The sequence below is a fragment of the Pan troglodytes genome, chromosome 5 (genome assembly GCF_028858775.2).
Source record: "Pan troglodytes isolate AG18354 chromosome 5, NHGRI_mPanTro3-v2.0_pri, whole genome shotgun sequence".
Lineage (NCBI taxonomy): Eukaryota > Metazoa > Chordata > Mammalia > Primates > Hominidae > Pan > Pan troglodytes.
The window spans coordinates 162,688,388-162,704,633 of NC_072403.2; the positions used below are offsets into that span (position 1 = coordinate 162,688,388).

Here is a 16,246-nt window from a genome sequence, read left to right on the forward strand (position 1 = left end):
TCCCTTTCTTTCTTGGAAACTAGTCTACCTAATCTAAAACTCACCTTATGGAGAGAAACCTTTAATTACTGAACTAGTATTCCATTAACATTTATTTTTTCCTGAGGCTGGTTGATAAACCTTAGGTGAGAAGAAACAGGTAAGAGACGAATGAAAGAAAACAGATAAAGACAGAATTTATTTTTTCTAAGAAATTTCAATGTAAGTTCTATGTGAAGCTGTCCACGTGTTCTTGCCTTTTTTCTTTATTCATGAATCAACTGTGTTTTACACTAGGGGTTGGTGAGCTTTTTCTAGGCAGGGCCAGATAGTAAATAGTTTTGGCCTTATGGGGCCTAAGGTCTTGGTCACAACTGATGAACTCTGCCACTGAAGCTCAAAAGCAGCCATGTACACTGTGAATAATGGGGCCTGGACATGCCAGTACCTCTTTAGAGTCTCGTTTGACCCAACGGCCACAGTTTGCTCACCCCTGTCTTAGGCTATAAGTTTGTGCCATGTTTCATCAACTGTCAGATGGGACTAATAAGTAGGACCTGCCTCATAGGGTTATTATGAGAATTGGATAAGATAGTATAAAAAGCTCTGCAGCCATGCCTGGCACATAGTAATCAGTTAGTAAATGGAAACTACACTCGTCACTATTGCCAGCCTTCTCTAAGTTTGCTAGCTGAGAGTGATCACTGCATACACTATGTTTTACCTGAAGTCTTTCACAAAAATAATCAGATTAGGCTGAATGCGGTGGCTTATGCCTGTAATCCCAGCACTTTGGGAGGCCGAGGCAGGCGGATCACCTGAGGTTGGGAGTTCGAGACCAGCCTGGACAACGTGGTGAAAGCCCATCTCTACTAAAAATACAAAAATTAGCCGGGCATGGTGGTGCATGCCTATAATCCCAGCTACTTGGGAGGCTGAGACAGGAGAATCGCTTGAACCTGGGAGGCGGAGGCTGCAGTGAGCCGAGATCGCACTGCTGCACTCCAGCCTGGGTGACAGAACAAGACTCCATCTTTAAAAAACAAAAACAAAAACAAAAAATCAGATTAGCCAATTCACTACAGCAGAAATTTAATTACAAAAAAAAAACCTTAATGGGTGATTTTTACCATTATTGTTTTGATTATTTCTAATGAACCCACTGGAAATCTGAGGTGGAAATTAGGGGAAGGAGAGGCCCAGAAGGGGGTGAGTATTGGAAAGAAGGGTGCCTGGGGAGAAAGAGTCCCAAATGAAGAGGGAGGGACCCAGGCAGGAAGAGCTAGATGCTCCTCTGTTCCAGAAGTCACTAGAATGCTTTGCATTATTTACCCTGTCCTCCTAGAAAACTTTAGAATTGTTTCATATGAGGGATTAGTTGGTTGAAGCCTCTTCATCTGTTTTGGCTATGAGACCACCTCTGTTTCTCCAGATCACAACTTTATCAGAGTGGCTAGACCACTTTTATCGAGTTCTTTTCTTAATGAAAAGTAAACAATTATTGTCAAGCCTGCAGTAACTCTACCCAATAAAAGGCTGTCATATGGGTATTCTTTTAAAACATAGAATATCAACTCCTTTAAAATCTGTTTCCTTGATCTATTTCTAACCTATTTGTATAATGTTGTAAATGACTTCTCTAATGTTCTCCATTTTTCAAATGCAAAATGTTAAATTAAGAAAAGGGCTGCTCATTGACAGCCTACTATGATAAAACTTTTACCCTGCCTAAAAGACGGACTTTTTTTTAGTTGGCTCTTTATTTATCTATTTTGAATAAGCATCTCACCCTATCACCCAGGCTAGAGTGCAGTGGCACGATCATGACTCACTGCAGCCTTGACCTCCTGGGCTCATGCAGTCCTCCTGCCTCAGCCTCCCCTGTATCTAGGGCTACAGGTGCACACCACCACACCTTGCTAAGTTTTTTTTTTTTTTTTAATTTTTGTAGAGACAGAATCTCAATATGTGGTCCAGGCTGGTCTCAAACTGCCAGCCTCAAGAGATCCCTTTGCCTCAGCCTCCCAAAATGGTGAGCTTACAGGTGACAGCCACTGAGCCCAGCCTTAGCTGGCTCTTTCCAAGCAAAAATAATTTCTGGGGGAAAAGAAGCTCGTCTAATTGAAGTCACTTTTAATTTCTACAGTAGCATGATTTCTGACTTTGTACACTCTGCTTTATTGAATCTCCTCCCAACTTAATTACCCCCATTAGTAGTACATTTTATCTGCATGCCGTATAGATACATAATCCTTACCACTCAAGTTTAGATTTCATTTTTAGGACTTGTGAACAGCAACATTTTTGTGTATACACCGAGTTAAAAAACATGAGCAGGAATGATGATTTGACATTTCAACACAGTCCCAAATATCAGAGCAGCTTATTTCTGAGAAGAGATCCTTCTAACCCCAGTTGAGCAATAGGATTCCCAGATGTTGGTTACACATGTAAGGAGTGTGTTATGCCCTTCTTTCCCATATGTGGAGACATCGTATTAAAATAATCTCACATATTTAGGTATCTTTCTTTCCTATGCCATTTAGGAATTCAGAAATGAATTCCTAATGCTTTCTGAAAGTTTAACCCCAAAATGTGGTGGTTCTTATTCCTGTTGCTCTTCATTCTTCCCCAGATCCTTCTCTCTCAACCCCTGTCCCCTCCCCAGCCGTGGCTCTTCCGTCCTCTGCTCCTAGTCATTTACTTTTGTACACTTGACATTTTAGAGAAAGAGGTAAGATATTGACTGTGAACCATAGTCAAAGGAACAATGGAGCTGTTATTTCTATTTTATATATGCCCCTAACTGCATTCACAGATAAAATGAGATGATAAATATGAAAGCATGTTTTAAAAGTTAAATTGCCAATGATACAATTTGTGGAGAGATAGAAATCCATAGTTGGAAAGCAGAAAATAAGGGTCTGTTTAATGTTTAATGGGACCTTCGATTGACTGGGCACGGACTGTCAGGGGTAGGGTGGGTTTCTTTAATCTTTCTAAATGATCTATAAAAGAGCTTTTGAGAACCTCATAAGATTTGGCCTCAGATATAGTTCACGGCCTGTTGTAACCTGTTAGTAAAGTTTTAAAATAGTTCATAATGTTAATGCTGTGTAATTAGAAGTTACATTTCTACTACAGAATGGCATCGTTGAGCTCTGAGAGATACTAAATTAAGCCATATTTGGTGATATTGAGGACATGTGTATTTAGTGAAAAAAGGGGCCGAATTGTTAATTACAACGTGATTTTATCTTTTTCCTTATATGCCAGAGAGCTAATATCCTTTTCATGGACCTTTATCCATAAAGTGTATTTTTAAAAAAAAGCTAAGTAATGGGGCCAGGAGCAGTGGCTCATGCCTGTAATCCCAGCACTTTGGGAGGCCGAAGTAGGCAGATCACTTGAGGTCAGGAGTTTGAGACCAGCCAGGCCAACATGGTGAAACTCCATCTCTACTAAAAATACAAAAATTAGCTGGGTATGGTGGTGCATGCCTGTAGTCCCAGCTGCTTAGAAGGCCGAGGCAGGAGAATGGCTTGAACCTGGGAGGCGGAGGTTGCAGTGAGCCGAGATCGTGCCGTTGCATTCCAGCTGGAGCAACAGAGTGAGACTCTGTCAAAAAAAAAACAAAAAAAAAAACCCGTAAGTATTCTAGCCTTGATGTTCAAAATTTAAACAGCAGAAGCATAAGCATATCTTTATGGGAAGCATTCAGCATTATTCAAAACTGTAGCTAAACAAGGATTAGAATGGTGATCACCAACCCCAAGCTCTGTGTTCATTAGTCTATGTGGACTCTTTGTTTATTGAGTGATCGTACAGACAGTGTCAGGGAAGATAAAAGAGAGAAGGGTGTTTTTCACACACTTAGTGCCCTGAAACACATTGAAAGCTATTCTCCCCACTGCCATAGCCTAGAAGAGGCTTCTCTTTGTACTGGTGATATCCAATTAATTGAAAACTGTCTTATGCTGGGGAAGCAAACCTTCTCCAAAATTTGTGCAGAATGAAAGAAGGAAATCCAGGATTCAGCCCCAGAGAGCTTGTGCAGTGATTTCACCACATACTCTGCCTGGACACTTAGCTCTTAGCCCTGTGAGATGTCTATGACTTGGATGAAATGGAATCTGAGTTGGCTTTTGTCCTGGGGGCACCCCTCCCTTGAGGACAGTACTGTCAAGTGTGGAGGTGGTTTCTGATTAAGCCTGTCTTCCCATTGATCCTGCTAGAGAGACAAAATTGTTTGGTATGGAAAGGGCAGTGTGCATCTTACTCTTTTTCCTTAGCCATAATGGAATGGTTGTGCATAGGCATTCCCTGGCCCAGCCTTACCTGCTTAGGATGCTGGACTAAAAGAGTCAGGTTTTGCACCAAGAAAGAAGGCTGTTGAGAAGAGGGGAATTGTCGCAGATTTTATTGTCTTTTTACTTAACAGATATCTTCTCTCCATATTTTCCCTCCAGTTTAAATAACATTTATTGGACACTTTTTACAAGGTTCACTTAGACTGACGTTTTTTAAATACCGAGGGAGAAAAATGTGTTCCATGCTCAAGCGTAGGAGTTGGTAGGGATTGTTTTAAATGAAGGCTTGTTATGTGGGTGGATTTAATAAGGAACTTACACTGTGGTACTTGGCATCATTTAATGTACTTTTTTATGAGGCATTTGAGCACTTTTATGTGAATGTGTCTATTTTTTTCCTCCAAGGGATTTTATCGTAACGGGTGAATGAGATCTTTCTTAAAACCATTTAATATCTATGATAATTTAGAGACAAACCTGTTAGTTTTCTGCTTATTTAGGAGTCACTCCTTAAATAGTACATCTAATCATTTTACATAATCTCTCAAAAATCTCACTTTGACTACATATTTCCATATCTCTGTGTTATTGTTGTTGTTATTATGACCCCTTATTCCCCACCTTACCTTAACCTTACTCTCGTCTTTCACCACCTCAACAACAGCAGCACAAACCTAGAAGGTGGCAACAGTGAGTGATTTTGAGTGTTCATATCTTCATACTGCAACCTGATCTGGGAAGGAGGGCAGGGAGAACTGATCTTTCACTTCTTTTCATTTCTAATGGGTTTGCCCATTTTGAATGTGATATAAATACCTGCTGATTGATTGCTAATGACCAATGAAAACAGTTCAAGGTGGGCAGCATTCGGTGAGAGCAAAATGAGCTGAGATTTGCAGAGTTGCTCTGCAAAAGTAGCTGTCGGCTGAACACAAGAGTTCATGTGTACTTTGTGACTGATGTCAGGTTGGGTTATTTGCTCCAAACTTTTATGGCTAGATCTTGAGTCAAAATGTAGGCAATGAGTGTCTTGTGACATCTTAAGTTTTGTAACCATCCCCATCACCTCAATAGATTCCCGCAGCTATAAACATACTATTCAGCTACCATTTCTAAATTTTCTAGATAGACGCCTCAATAATACAAAAACACTAAAAAATAACATTAGCAGCAATTAATATTTGAGCACTTACCATGTATCAGGCACTAGGCACTTAATTTGCTCACTCACTGTCCCATCATGTGGGTACTAGTTTAATTCCTATTTTAGCATGAGAATAGTGAATGTACAGAGGACAAAGTGACTTGTCCCAGGTCACATAGTTGGCTAGTGGTTGAGCTGGAACTGAAAAGCAGGCCTTTCTCCGAAACCCACTGCTTTCACTGCATACCTCCCCTTTGACTATAACAGAAGGTTCAAAGTTCAGCCCTCTTCTTAATCTCTCTAGAGCAGGCACCAGCAGTACTATAGACCTTCTGGACTGCATAGTTCTTGGCTATGAGGGAGAGTTGTGTACATTGTAGGAACGTTTAGCAACAAGCCTGACTTCTATCCATTAGAAGCTAATAGAACCACCACCGTCCCCACTTGTGACAACCAAAAATGTCTCTAGCCATTGCCAAGTACCCCCGGAGGGCAAAATTGTCCCTGGTTGAAAATGACAGCTTTAAATATCTGGAACACATAGTGTTTCATTAAGGATAGGCTAAGCCACAGTAACTGTATTAGGCCATTCTTGTGTTGCTATAAAGAAATACCTGAGACTGGGTAATTTATGAAGAAAAGAAATGTATTTGGCTGATGGTTCTGCAGGCTTTACAGGAAGCACAGTAGCATCTGCTTCTGAGGAGGTCTCAGGAAGCCTCCAATCATGGCAGAAGGCGAACAGGGGGTAGGCATGACACATGTCAGGAGAGAAAGTGGTGGCCAGGCGCAGTGGCTCACGCCTGGAATCCAGCACTTGGGGAGGCCGAGGTGGGCGGATCACGATGTCAGGAGTTCAAGACCAGCCTGGCCAACATGGTGAAACCCTGTCTCTACTAAAAGTACAAAAATTAGCCGAGTGTGGTGGTGTGCACCTGTAATCCCAGCTACTGGGGAGACTGAGGCGGGAGAATCAGTTGAACCTGGGAGGCAGAGGTTGCAATGAGCCAAGATAGCACCATTGCACTCCAGCCTAGGCAATAGAGTGAGACTCCATCTCAAAAAAAAAAAAAAAAAAAAAAAGAGCACAGGGAGGGCCCGCACACTTAACCAGATCTTACGAGAGCTCACTCACTATCCTGAGGATGCTACCAAGGGGATGGTGCTAAACCATTCCTGAGAAATCTGCCCCCATGATCCAGTCACCTCCCACCAGGCCCTACCTCCAACATGGGGAATTACATTTCAATATGAGGTTTGGGCGGGGACACAGATCCAAACTATATCAGTAACATACAGATCTCCAAATCTAGTGACTTCACCCAAGTTTCTTTCTTTGTCCTGTAACCATCCTTTGCAAGTGTTCAGGTGAGGAGGAGCAGCACTCCTCCATGCAGTCATTCAGGGACCCAGGCTGAGGAGGCCTTGCTGTCTTCAGGACATGGCTTCCGAGGTTGCCATCCCAGTCAACTAGACGGGCAAGGAGACATGGAGATATATACGGGGAAGGTTTCTGAGACAGACAGAACTGATGCACATCCCTTTTCTCAAACTCTCAATGAGAATCTTGTCACCTGGCTACATCCTATAAGGGAGGATGGGAGGTGCAGTCTAGCTATGTGTCCAAAGAAGGTAGGAAACAATTTTTGTAAACAACCTGCAGTTTCTGGCATGCATTATGTATAACAAAGCCATTCTCATTGTAAAACCTATCATTTAGTGATGGTGTATCCCCCACCACCCTCACTAAAAATAAAAAGGAAGAGGCTGGGTGTGGCGGCTCACGCCTGTAATCCCAGCACTTTGGGACAGCCAAGGCAGGCGGGTCATTTGAGGTCAGGAGTTCAAGACCAGCCTGACCAACATGGTGAAACCCTGTCTCTACTAAAAATCCAAAAAAAAATTAGCCGGATGTGGTGGTGCATGCCTGTAGTCCCAGCTACTCAGGAGGCTGAGGCAGGAGAATCACTTGAGCCCGGGAGGTGGAGGTTGCAGTAAGCTGAGATTGCATCACTGCACTCCAGCCTGGGCAACGGAGCAAGACTCCATCTCAAAAAATAAATAAATAAGGAAGAAAGTAAGAAAGATTTTGGTGGTGCTTACCTGCTGAGATGAACATTACTGTCTCTACTAAATAACCTCATAAAATGTTTTAAATGCATTCTTTATTTAGGGCTTCAGACCAATGTATCTCCTACTGTTCCTCTCTCCCTTCTATGTCTCCACCCCTTTTCCCTACCCTTTCTCCCATCATTCCTGATTACCTCCCACCCCCTCCTTTTTTTTCTACTCATTCCAGTTCATTTGACCTGCCAGTAGGGCTCTGTGAAATTATTTAACACCATAGTTAGTGTTTCAGGCTAATAAATACTGGGTCTAGCCTAGTTCAAAGGCAGGGATTGTGTTTATCTTGGTAGCATTCTGAAAACCTTGTGAGTGGGAGGGAATCAATAAGGGTAATGGACGAAAGCCATCAGATACCTAATAGAACGATGCTTGGAAGCTGAAGGTTCATTGTCACATTGATAAAGTTTGTAAGAAAACTGAATGCCCTCCCTTGTACTGCCTCGCCCTTCTTCTTACTTTTTATTTTTTATTTTTGTTGTTGTTGTTGTTGTTGAGATGGAATCTTGCTCTGTCGCCCAGGTTGGAGTGCAGTGGCACAATCTCTGCTCACTGCAAGCCCTGCCTCCCGGGTTCAAGTGATTCTCCTGCCTCAGCCTCCCGAGTAGCTGGGACTACAGGTGCATGCCACCGTGTTCAGCTAATTTTTGGTATTTTTAGTAGAGATGGGGTTTCACCGAGTTAGCCAGGATGGTCTCAATCTCCTAACCTCGTGATCTGCCTGCCTCGGCCTCCCAAAGTGTTGGGATTACAGGTGTGAGCCACCGTGCCTGGCCCCTGCCCTTCTTTTAACCTCATTTCTGTAGCCATTCCAAGAAGCCAAAATGAGAATGTGGGCACCAGAAGAAAAAGTAGGCAGTTAAAAAAAACAAATTATTAAAAAATTTTTACTGCATTGTTAAGACTTGCACTCCCCAAATCAACCAACATTGTTGTGGATGCTTTTCCATAAGAAATTGAAGTCAGCTCACATCTTTTCAGAGGTGGACTTTTAGAGAATACATTTACATTGTTAACCTTTACTTGTGGTACAGTTTTCAAATTACCAAGAACTTTGTGGCCATAGTGTAATCACTTCTTGGTATGATAATTATGAATGTGGTGACATCCCTCAGTGTCACCCTGAGAAACACTAAATCTCAGATAATGGCAAGGTCACCTTTGAATTCCTGACAGTCTTGACTGGCTTCTTGAAACTTGGAGCTGGGACAAATAGTTGAGTCGGTCCAAGGAAATCCGGGATATATGTGGTCCAAACCAGGCTTTGTAGGCCATTCTTCCCCGGTTGCAAGAATGCATGATCTGAAAATATATTATACACAGGGATTGTTTTTACTCCCATATCAAATGTCTAAGACCCAAGAAGGAGAGTATAGACGATAGAGGGAAAGAGCTATGTGAGTTTCAAAGTACCTATGATCAGTCCTGCAGTAATGCAGCCATGTGTCACTTAATGACAGCAATGTGTTCTGAGAAATATCAGGTGATTTTACCATTATACAGGCATCATAGAGTTTACTTACAAAACCTAGATTGTACAGCCTACCACACACCTAGGCTATATGGTATAACCCTTTGCTTCTAGGCTACAAACCTATACAGCATCTTACTATACTGAATAATGTAGGCAACTAAAACACAATGGCATTTGTGTATCTAAGCACAGAAAAGGTACAGTGAAAATGCGGTATTATAATCACATGGGACCATCATATCTGCAGTCCATCAGTGACCAAAACGTCGTTTTGTGGTGCGTGAACTCTATGACGCATAACATATGTGTTCTCAAAAATCACGCACTTTGGCCAGCCACAGTGGCTCATGCCTGTGGCTCATGCACTGTGGGAGGCCGAGGCAGGTGGATCACTTCAGGTCAGGAGTTCAAGACCAGCCTGGCCACCATGGTGAAACCCCGGCTCTACTAAAAATATAAAAATTAGCTGGGTGTGGTGGCAGGCACCTGTAATCCCAGCTACTCAGGAGGCTGAGGCAGGAGAATCGCTTGAACCTGGGAGGCAGAGGTTGCAGTGAGCCGAGATCGCGCCACTGCACTCCAGCCTGGGTGACAGAGCGAGACTCCATCTCAAAAAAAAAAAAAAAAAAAAAATCAGCAAAATCACATGCGGAGAAAAATGGGGTACCAAGAACAACACTCAAAAATTCATCCATGACACATATACAAAAAAAGTCAAAAATGGAGGCATAGTTTTATACATGATAAATGATTAAGACATACATACATGCTATAGTAAATATGGAACTTCACCTTGAAAAAGATTTGAAGTTTATGGAAGCCACCAGCTGCCCACACCGGCCACCCTGGAGAACAAAAGGAAGCAAGAGAGGGAGAAAAAGATAAAAAGAATAGAGAACAAAGAAGAAAAATATAAGATAGACTGAGAGGAAAGAGAAAATGAAAGAGGGGAGGCTGTGGGCAGGGCTGCAGCTTATGCCTTGTCAAGGGGGAGGGTCACCTGCCACGGGCTGGGAGTTGACAGACTGATGTGAATGGGCCAGGTTCCAAATGCACTCAGGGGAGACCAAGATAGCTGCTAGGTTGCCGGGAGCCTGCGTGTTTTGTTCCTATGCTGCTGTCACTAGATGCAATATTCTGCATTCACCCAGTGTTTCTCATGGATGAAATCTTGCAAAAGCAAAATTCAGAAATGAGAATTATGTACAAATTGTTCCCTAACATATTAATCTCGTGGGAACAAATTCATGTTTTCAAAACAAACATGATAGCAGAACTGACTGTACCTATTCTTTGGAGTATTATGACTTGTTACAAATAGGCTTCACCGCTTCTTCCTCCCCTTTACTCAGACTAGAAGATTAAAGAGTTCTATGATAGACCCTTGCCAAAAAACGTGGTCTTCCGTTAGTGTTAAATAAGACTAATAAAAACTGCCACAAATATCCTTAATTCACTTTTAATTTCCATCTTATAAGAAAACAAAATGGCTTGAAAGAATTTTAAACTCTTAGTAGTGTGAGAGTTGATTTATATTGTTGAAAACTAGCATGATTACTTGTAAATAGTTGTAGGAAGTTTTTTACTGAAAGGATTTGCATAATTTGGTCAAATATTCTTGCATAAACTATAGCATTTGCTATGAATGTGAAACTCTTAGTATGCCAAGGAGACTTAACATATCAGTGAGTTTCTAATGCTAAAATTTCCACCTACGTTTGTAGATTCAGAGTGAGTGCATTAAAGGAGAGGACAGACAGTGTAATGGGAGGGAAGTAGAATATATAGATAGCTGTTATTTTCATGGACATAACTAGGTGTGTTCAGTTCATTTGCAAGCTCAAACACTTTCAAAAATGCCTGTAACTGCAAAGTTCCTTTTTATTCTCTTAGGCTTTGCTTTTAAGGCAACATTTTGACTTTTAATGAACAGGCATTTAAAAAACTTCAGTTAACTCAGGTGATTGAGTAGCTATTATTACTGGTCTGCTGATATATTGCAAAGACCGCCTGTAGGCAAAATTCTATTGGAGATTTGCTAAAACAGGTCTTGTTCGGTTGGGTTAGAATCACGCTGCATTTTAAGTGTGTGCCATCTTGAATATTCAGTTATACTGAGTGGGTAGAAAATTATAGAATTCAGAAAATTATCTTCTAAACACACCAGCCTTCAGCTGGGAGAAGTTTCCCATGGCCAGAAATTTCTTCCAAAGTGAAGTGTTACTTGCACCTCCGAAAACTGATCACATTGAAGATTTACCTGGGTCATGTGATACGCCGAGAGTTAGTGTGACAGTCCAGGCAGCCCTGTTCTGTAACACGTAGAACAGGAAAGACAGCTTGGACTAACTCATGACTTTTTAACCTACATAACTTAGTAGTTAACTGTTTTCTTATCATTTATGTTTCTGATTTTTCCTCTTCCCACTAAGATTGTTTTGCCACTTAAAGGGAATGGCAATTGTTCTAGATAGCAGCTTTCATGAAATTTTTTAAATCCGTTTTTTAAATTGTGGTAACATATACATCAGAATTAACAACAACTTTTGGCCGGGCGTGGTGGCTCACACCTGTAACCTCAGCACTTTGGGAGGCCAAGGTGGGTGGATCCCCTGAGGTCAGGAGTTTAAAACCAGCCTGGCCAACATGGTGAAACCCTGTCTCTACTAATAATACAAAAAGTTAGCCAGGCGTGGTGGCGCATGTGTGTAATTCCAGCTACTCGGGAGGCTGAGGCAGGAGAATCGCTTGAACTCAGGAGGTGGAGGTTGCAGTGAGCCAAGATCGCACCATTGCACTCCAGCCTAGGCGACAAGAGCGAAACTCCGTCTCAAAAAAAAAAAAAAAAATTTAAGCATGCAATTCAGTGGTACCAAGTACATCAAGTACATTCACATTGTTGTACAACCATCACCACCATCCATCTCCAGAACTTTTCCATCCTCCAAACTGAAATTCCGCACCCAATAAACAATAACTCCCATTCCCCACCCCAGCCTCAGGGAACCACCTTTCTACTTTCTGTCACTAGGACTTTGACTAATTGAGGTATCCCATATAAGTGTAATCAAACTATCTGTCTTGTTGTGACTAGCTTACTTCACTTAGCATATTATCTTCAAGGTTCATTCATGTGATAGCAAGTGTCCATTGTTTTCCTTCTTACGGCTGAGTAATATTTCATTGTGTGTGTAGATTGCATTTCGTTTATCCATTCATCCATTGATGCACACTTAGGTTACCTCCAATGGCATGGGATTTTCAATTTACTAGAACCACACCAAGTTTTAGAACTGGAAATAACTCAGTTAAATCTCACCATAAATTCTGAAAGAGTAAGGAGTGTTTTATTTGATATTTTATAAAATTTTATATGTTTTATATTCCTCACACTCAGCACTGTCTGACACTTAATAGGCCATTCGTAAATATTTGCTGAGTAAATTTTCTAGTATTTGCTGTCATTTTTATACACAAGGAAATGGAGATCCAGAGATGCCAGTGATTTCTCCAAATGGAAGCAAATCCTGGCTCTCACTTACTACCTTTGACCTTTTTTTTTTTTTTTTTTTTTTTGAGACGGAGTCTTGCTCTGTCACCTAGGCTGGAGTGTGCAGTGCCACGATCACGGCTCGCTGCAACCTCCACCTCCCCAGTTCAAGTGATTCTCCTGCCTCAGCCTCCCCGAGTAGCTGGGATTACAGACGCCCCCCCACCATGCCCGGCTAATTTTTTTTGTATTTTTAGTAGAGACAGGGTTTCACCATGTTGGCCAAGCTGGTCTGGAACTCCTGACCTCAAGTGATTTCACCCACCTCGGCCTCCTGAAGTGCTGGGATTACAGGCGTGAGCCACTGCACCTGTCTTTGATGTTGAACAATTCCTTCTGTGACCTGCAGTTTCTTCATCTTAAAATGGGGGAGATGTTGTGTTCCTTTTAAAATGGTATGAGGATTCAGTAAGTTAATGCACATGAAGTGATTAGCACTGACCTGGCATAACATAAACACTCAACAGCTGATAGCTGCTCACACCCCAGATCCTGCAGGTAAATATTGGCAGTGCCGGGATGCATCCTAGCCCTGCCTCCCAGCCGTTTCATTTGGAGACAACTGGAAAAAACCTGAAACATTTCATTGAGTGCCTCCTACGTGCCAGTTAAGGCGGGTCCTGAAACATACTTGTCAATGAAATTTTCTGGAAACATACTTGATTGCCCAGTTGTCTACATCTCAGCCACTGACCAGGGTGAAATCCAGCCTGGACAGGTGTGAAGGGAAGAGCTGGCCACTTCATCTACGACCAGCTGCCACGTGGTTCAGACAAAACCAGAGCCTTGAGACAGAGGGAAATCTGTGCTAGGGGAACAATTAGGGTCACTTCCTTGGTAATGTTTTGAGATGAGTCTAAAGCAATCTGTGACATTACCCTTTTTTCCCCTAGCAGAAATATAGGTAGCCTTCTGAGGGTGAGAAATTGGCACCCGCTATCCTGTAAGACCACAGAGACTTTCTAGGCTCACCTGTATGTGATAATTAACGGACCAGTTGATAGTCTGGGACCTGGTTTTGCCACCTCCTGTTCTGAAGTAGGAGCTGGCTCTGAAGTTTCAGGTCCTATGTGAAAAGGGATGAGGAAAAGAAGACTACTGATAAAATACATAAATTTACTTGTATTCAGATTTATCTAGAATGTTCAAGGACTACTTTTGGTAAGAAAATGCACCCAAAGGGCTGGGAGCGGTAGCTCATGCCTGTAATCCCAGCACTTTGGGAGGCCAGGGTGGGTGGATCACGAGGTCAGGAGTTCGAGAACAGCCTGCCCAACATAGTGAAACCCCGTCTCTACTAAAAAGACAAAAATTAGCCAGGCATGGTGGCAGGTACCTGTAGTCCCAGCTACTCGGGAGGCTGAGGCAGGAGAATCGCTTGAAACCGGGAGGCTGAGGTTGCAGTAAGCTGAGATCATGCCACTGCACTCCAGCCTGGGTGACAGAGCAAGACTCTGTCTCAAAAAAAAAAAAAAAAAAAAAAAAAAAAAAACCTACTAGAAGAACATTCTTACTTCAAAAGGAGGAATAAAGGAAATATTATAATGTCTTTTGTGAGAAATACACAATTAACTGCATCAGTTATATTAATACCAAGGATAGGAAGCCTACATACATACATACTAAGAGGGGCTATTACTTAAGCGACTAAAGGCTATTGCCTAAGAAATCTGGTTAGGAGGAACAGCTGAAAACTAGGAATCTTTCTAAAGCCGAGGTTGCACATGAGAGTCACCTGGAGAGCTTGTACAATTCCCTCCACCTAAGCTGCACCCTGGGCTAGTGAAATCCCAGTCTCTGGAGCCGGGGTCCGTTTTCCTTGAAGTTCTGCAGATTCCAGTAGACGATCAGTATTGAGATTTAGTATCCTAACAGGAATTTTTTTTTAATAAAGCAAACAAACTTTTAAGGGCAGCACAAATTACCTCCTGATCCCCATGGAAAGTAACAAAATGACAGAAAACAGACTTTAAAATCTCCAAGAACTGAATCCAGATCCTGGCCCAGCCATTTCCCTGTTTGACTGGACAAGTTACTAAACTTTTCAATTTCTCAGTGTCTTCATCTGTAACATGGGAATAATAGGATTGTTGCAAAAATTAGATCATCCGTGTACAATGTTGAGCACAATGCTAGGTATAGCAAGCATTCAAATGAGAGATATTCATATAATAGTTAGACAAGACCAGTAATTTCCAGTACGTTCTAAAGTATTGTAATATTGTTATGCTTCCTAATCTATGTTAAGGTATTTCAGAAAATTATTTTAACTTTACAAATAAAAAAGATATTTTGTTGCAATTTTAATTTACCTGACATGTCTTCATGTAGTTGGAATAGATTTCCACTGTAATAGAGGGCTGCAGTGGTGGAATGAATACTTTTTTTTTTCAGAATTTTGATCTGAGCTGAGTCAAATTGGAGTTAATTTAATGGACAGAGCACACAGGTCTGGGCTTCAGACCCATGCTGACAGTCAGCTGTATGCCCATGGACAAATAACCATTCTGACCTCAGCTTCATCCTCTGTAAATGAGTCTAATTCAAGAAGCATAAGTCTACTGATGACTAGCGATGGCATCTCCACCAGCCTCAGCCCTCAAAAATGCAACCAGGAAATAAGTAAGTCCTTTGAGCAGCCAAAATAGATATTTCAAATGCCCAACAGTGAGACCTGTGTCCTTCCCCAGGGAGACGCCCCGAGCTCTCACTAAGAGCCTATTTACCCTACATGTTTAAAATAAGCTTAATTATTTGGTTTCTTAGCCCATGGCAAATGGACGGTGGTAGGAGGAGGTGGATGTGACAGCACCAAGGAGCCAGAGGAAAGAACTCCTTAGTAGTCTAATTAATATAAGGCCATTTGGAAGGGTGAGGACTCACCTTGATCCTCTTGGTAGTTTTTACTTGTGAATTATGGCCCAGAGCAAAACTGAAATCCTTACCGATGAGCCTAAATAGCAAGGAAAATTTGTATAATGTTTGCTGTAGTATCTCAAATATATTGTAGTGGCCGGGCGAGGTGGCTCACGCCCGTAATCCCAGCACTTTGGGAGGTCAAAGTGGCTGATTCACCTGAGATCAGGAGTTCGAGACTAGCCCAGCCGACATGGTGAAACCCTGTCTCTACTAAAAATACAAAAAGCCGGGCATGGTGGAAGGCACCAGTAATCCCAGCTACTCGGGAGGCTGAGACAGGAGAATCACTTGAACCTGGGAGGCAGAGGTTGCAGTGAGCCGAGATCACACCAGTGCACTCTAGCCTGGGCGACAGAGCGAGACTCTGTCTCAAAAAAAAATAAAATAAAATATATTGTCTGTTGGCTGGCCTTCATAAAAAAAGTAAGTTTTTAATTATAATGAACTTTGTAAAGGTTTTTCATTGTGGGAAGACATACATAACTTAAAACTTATTTTAACCATTTTTACGTATATAATTCAGTGGCATTAAGTATATACACAGTGTTGCCCAACTATGGCCACTGTCCATTTCCAGAACTTTTTCATCATCCCAACACAGAAACTCTGTACCTGTTAAACACTGACTCCCCATTCCCCTCTCCCCAGCTCCTGGCAACCTCCAGTCTACTTTCTGTCTCTCTGAATTTGCCCACTCTGGATCCCTCATGTAAGTGAAACCTTACAGGATTTGTCCTTTTGCAGCT

General features: G+C 42.0%; 1 protein-coding gene and 1 long non-coding RNA gene across 21 annotated transcripts in view; one reads left to right on the forward strand and one right to left on the reverse strand.

Moving 5' to 3' along the window:
• PLEKHG1 (pleckstrin homology and RhoGEF domain containing G1) overlaps positions 1-16,246 on the forward strand; it is a 242,838-nt gene that overhangs the window by 136,253 nt on the left and 90,339 nt on the right. The window lies entirely within an intron of this gene.
• LOC129144413 (uncharacterized) lies at positions 1,946-9,991 on the reverse strand. 2 transcript variants are annotated; one of them, XR_008548845.1, is made up of 3 exons: positions 9,824-9,991; positions 8,717-8,859; positions 1,946-3,597 (listed from the first exon to the last, which is right to left on the reverse strand). It is a non-coding gene; the product is annotated as an uncharacterized LOC129144413 (long non-coding RNA). The 2 variants fall into 2 exon arrangements; XR_008548846.1 differs by lacking the exon at positions 1,946-3,597 and adding an exon at positions 6,500-6,903.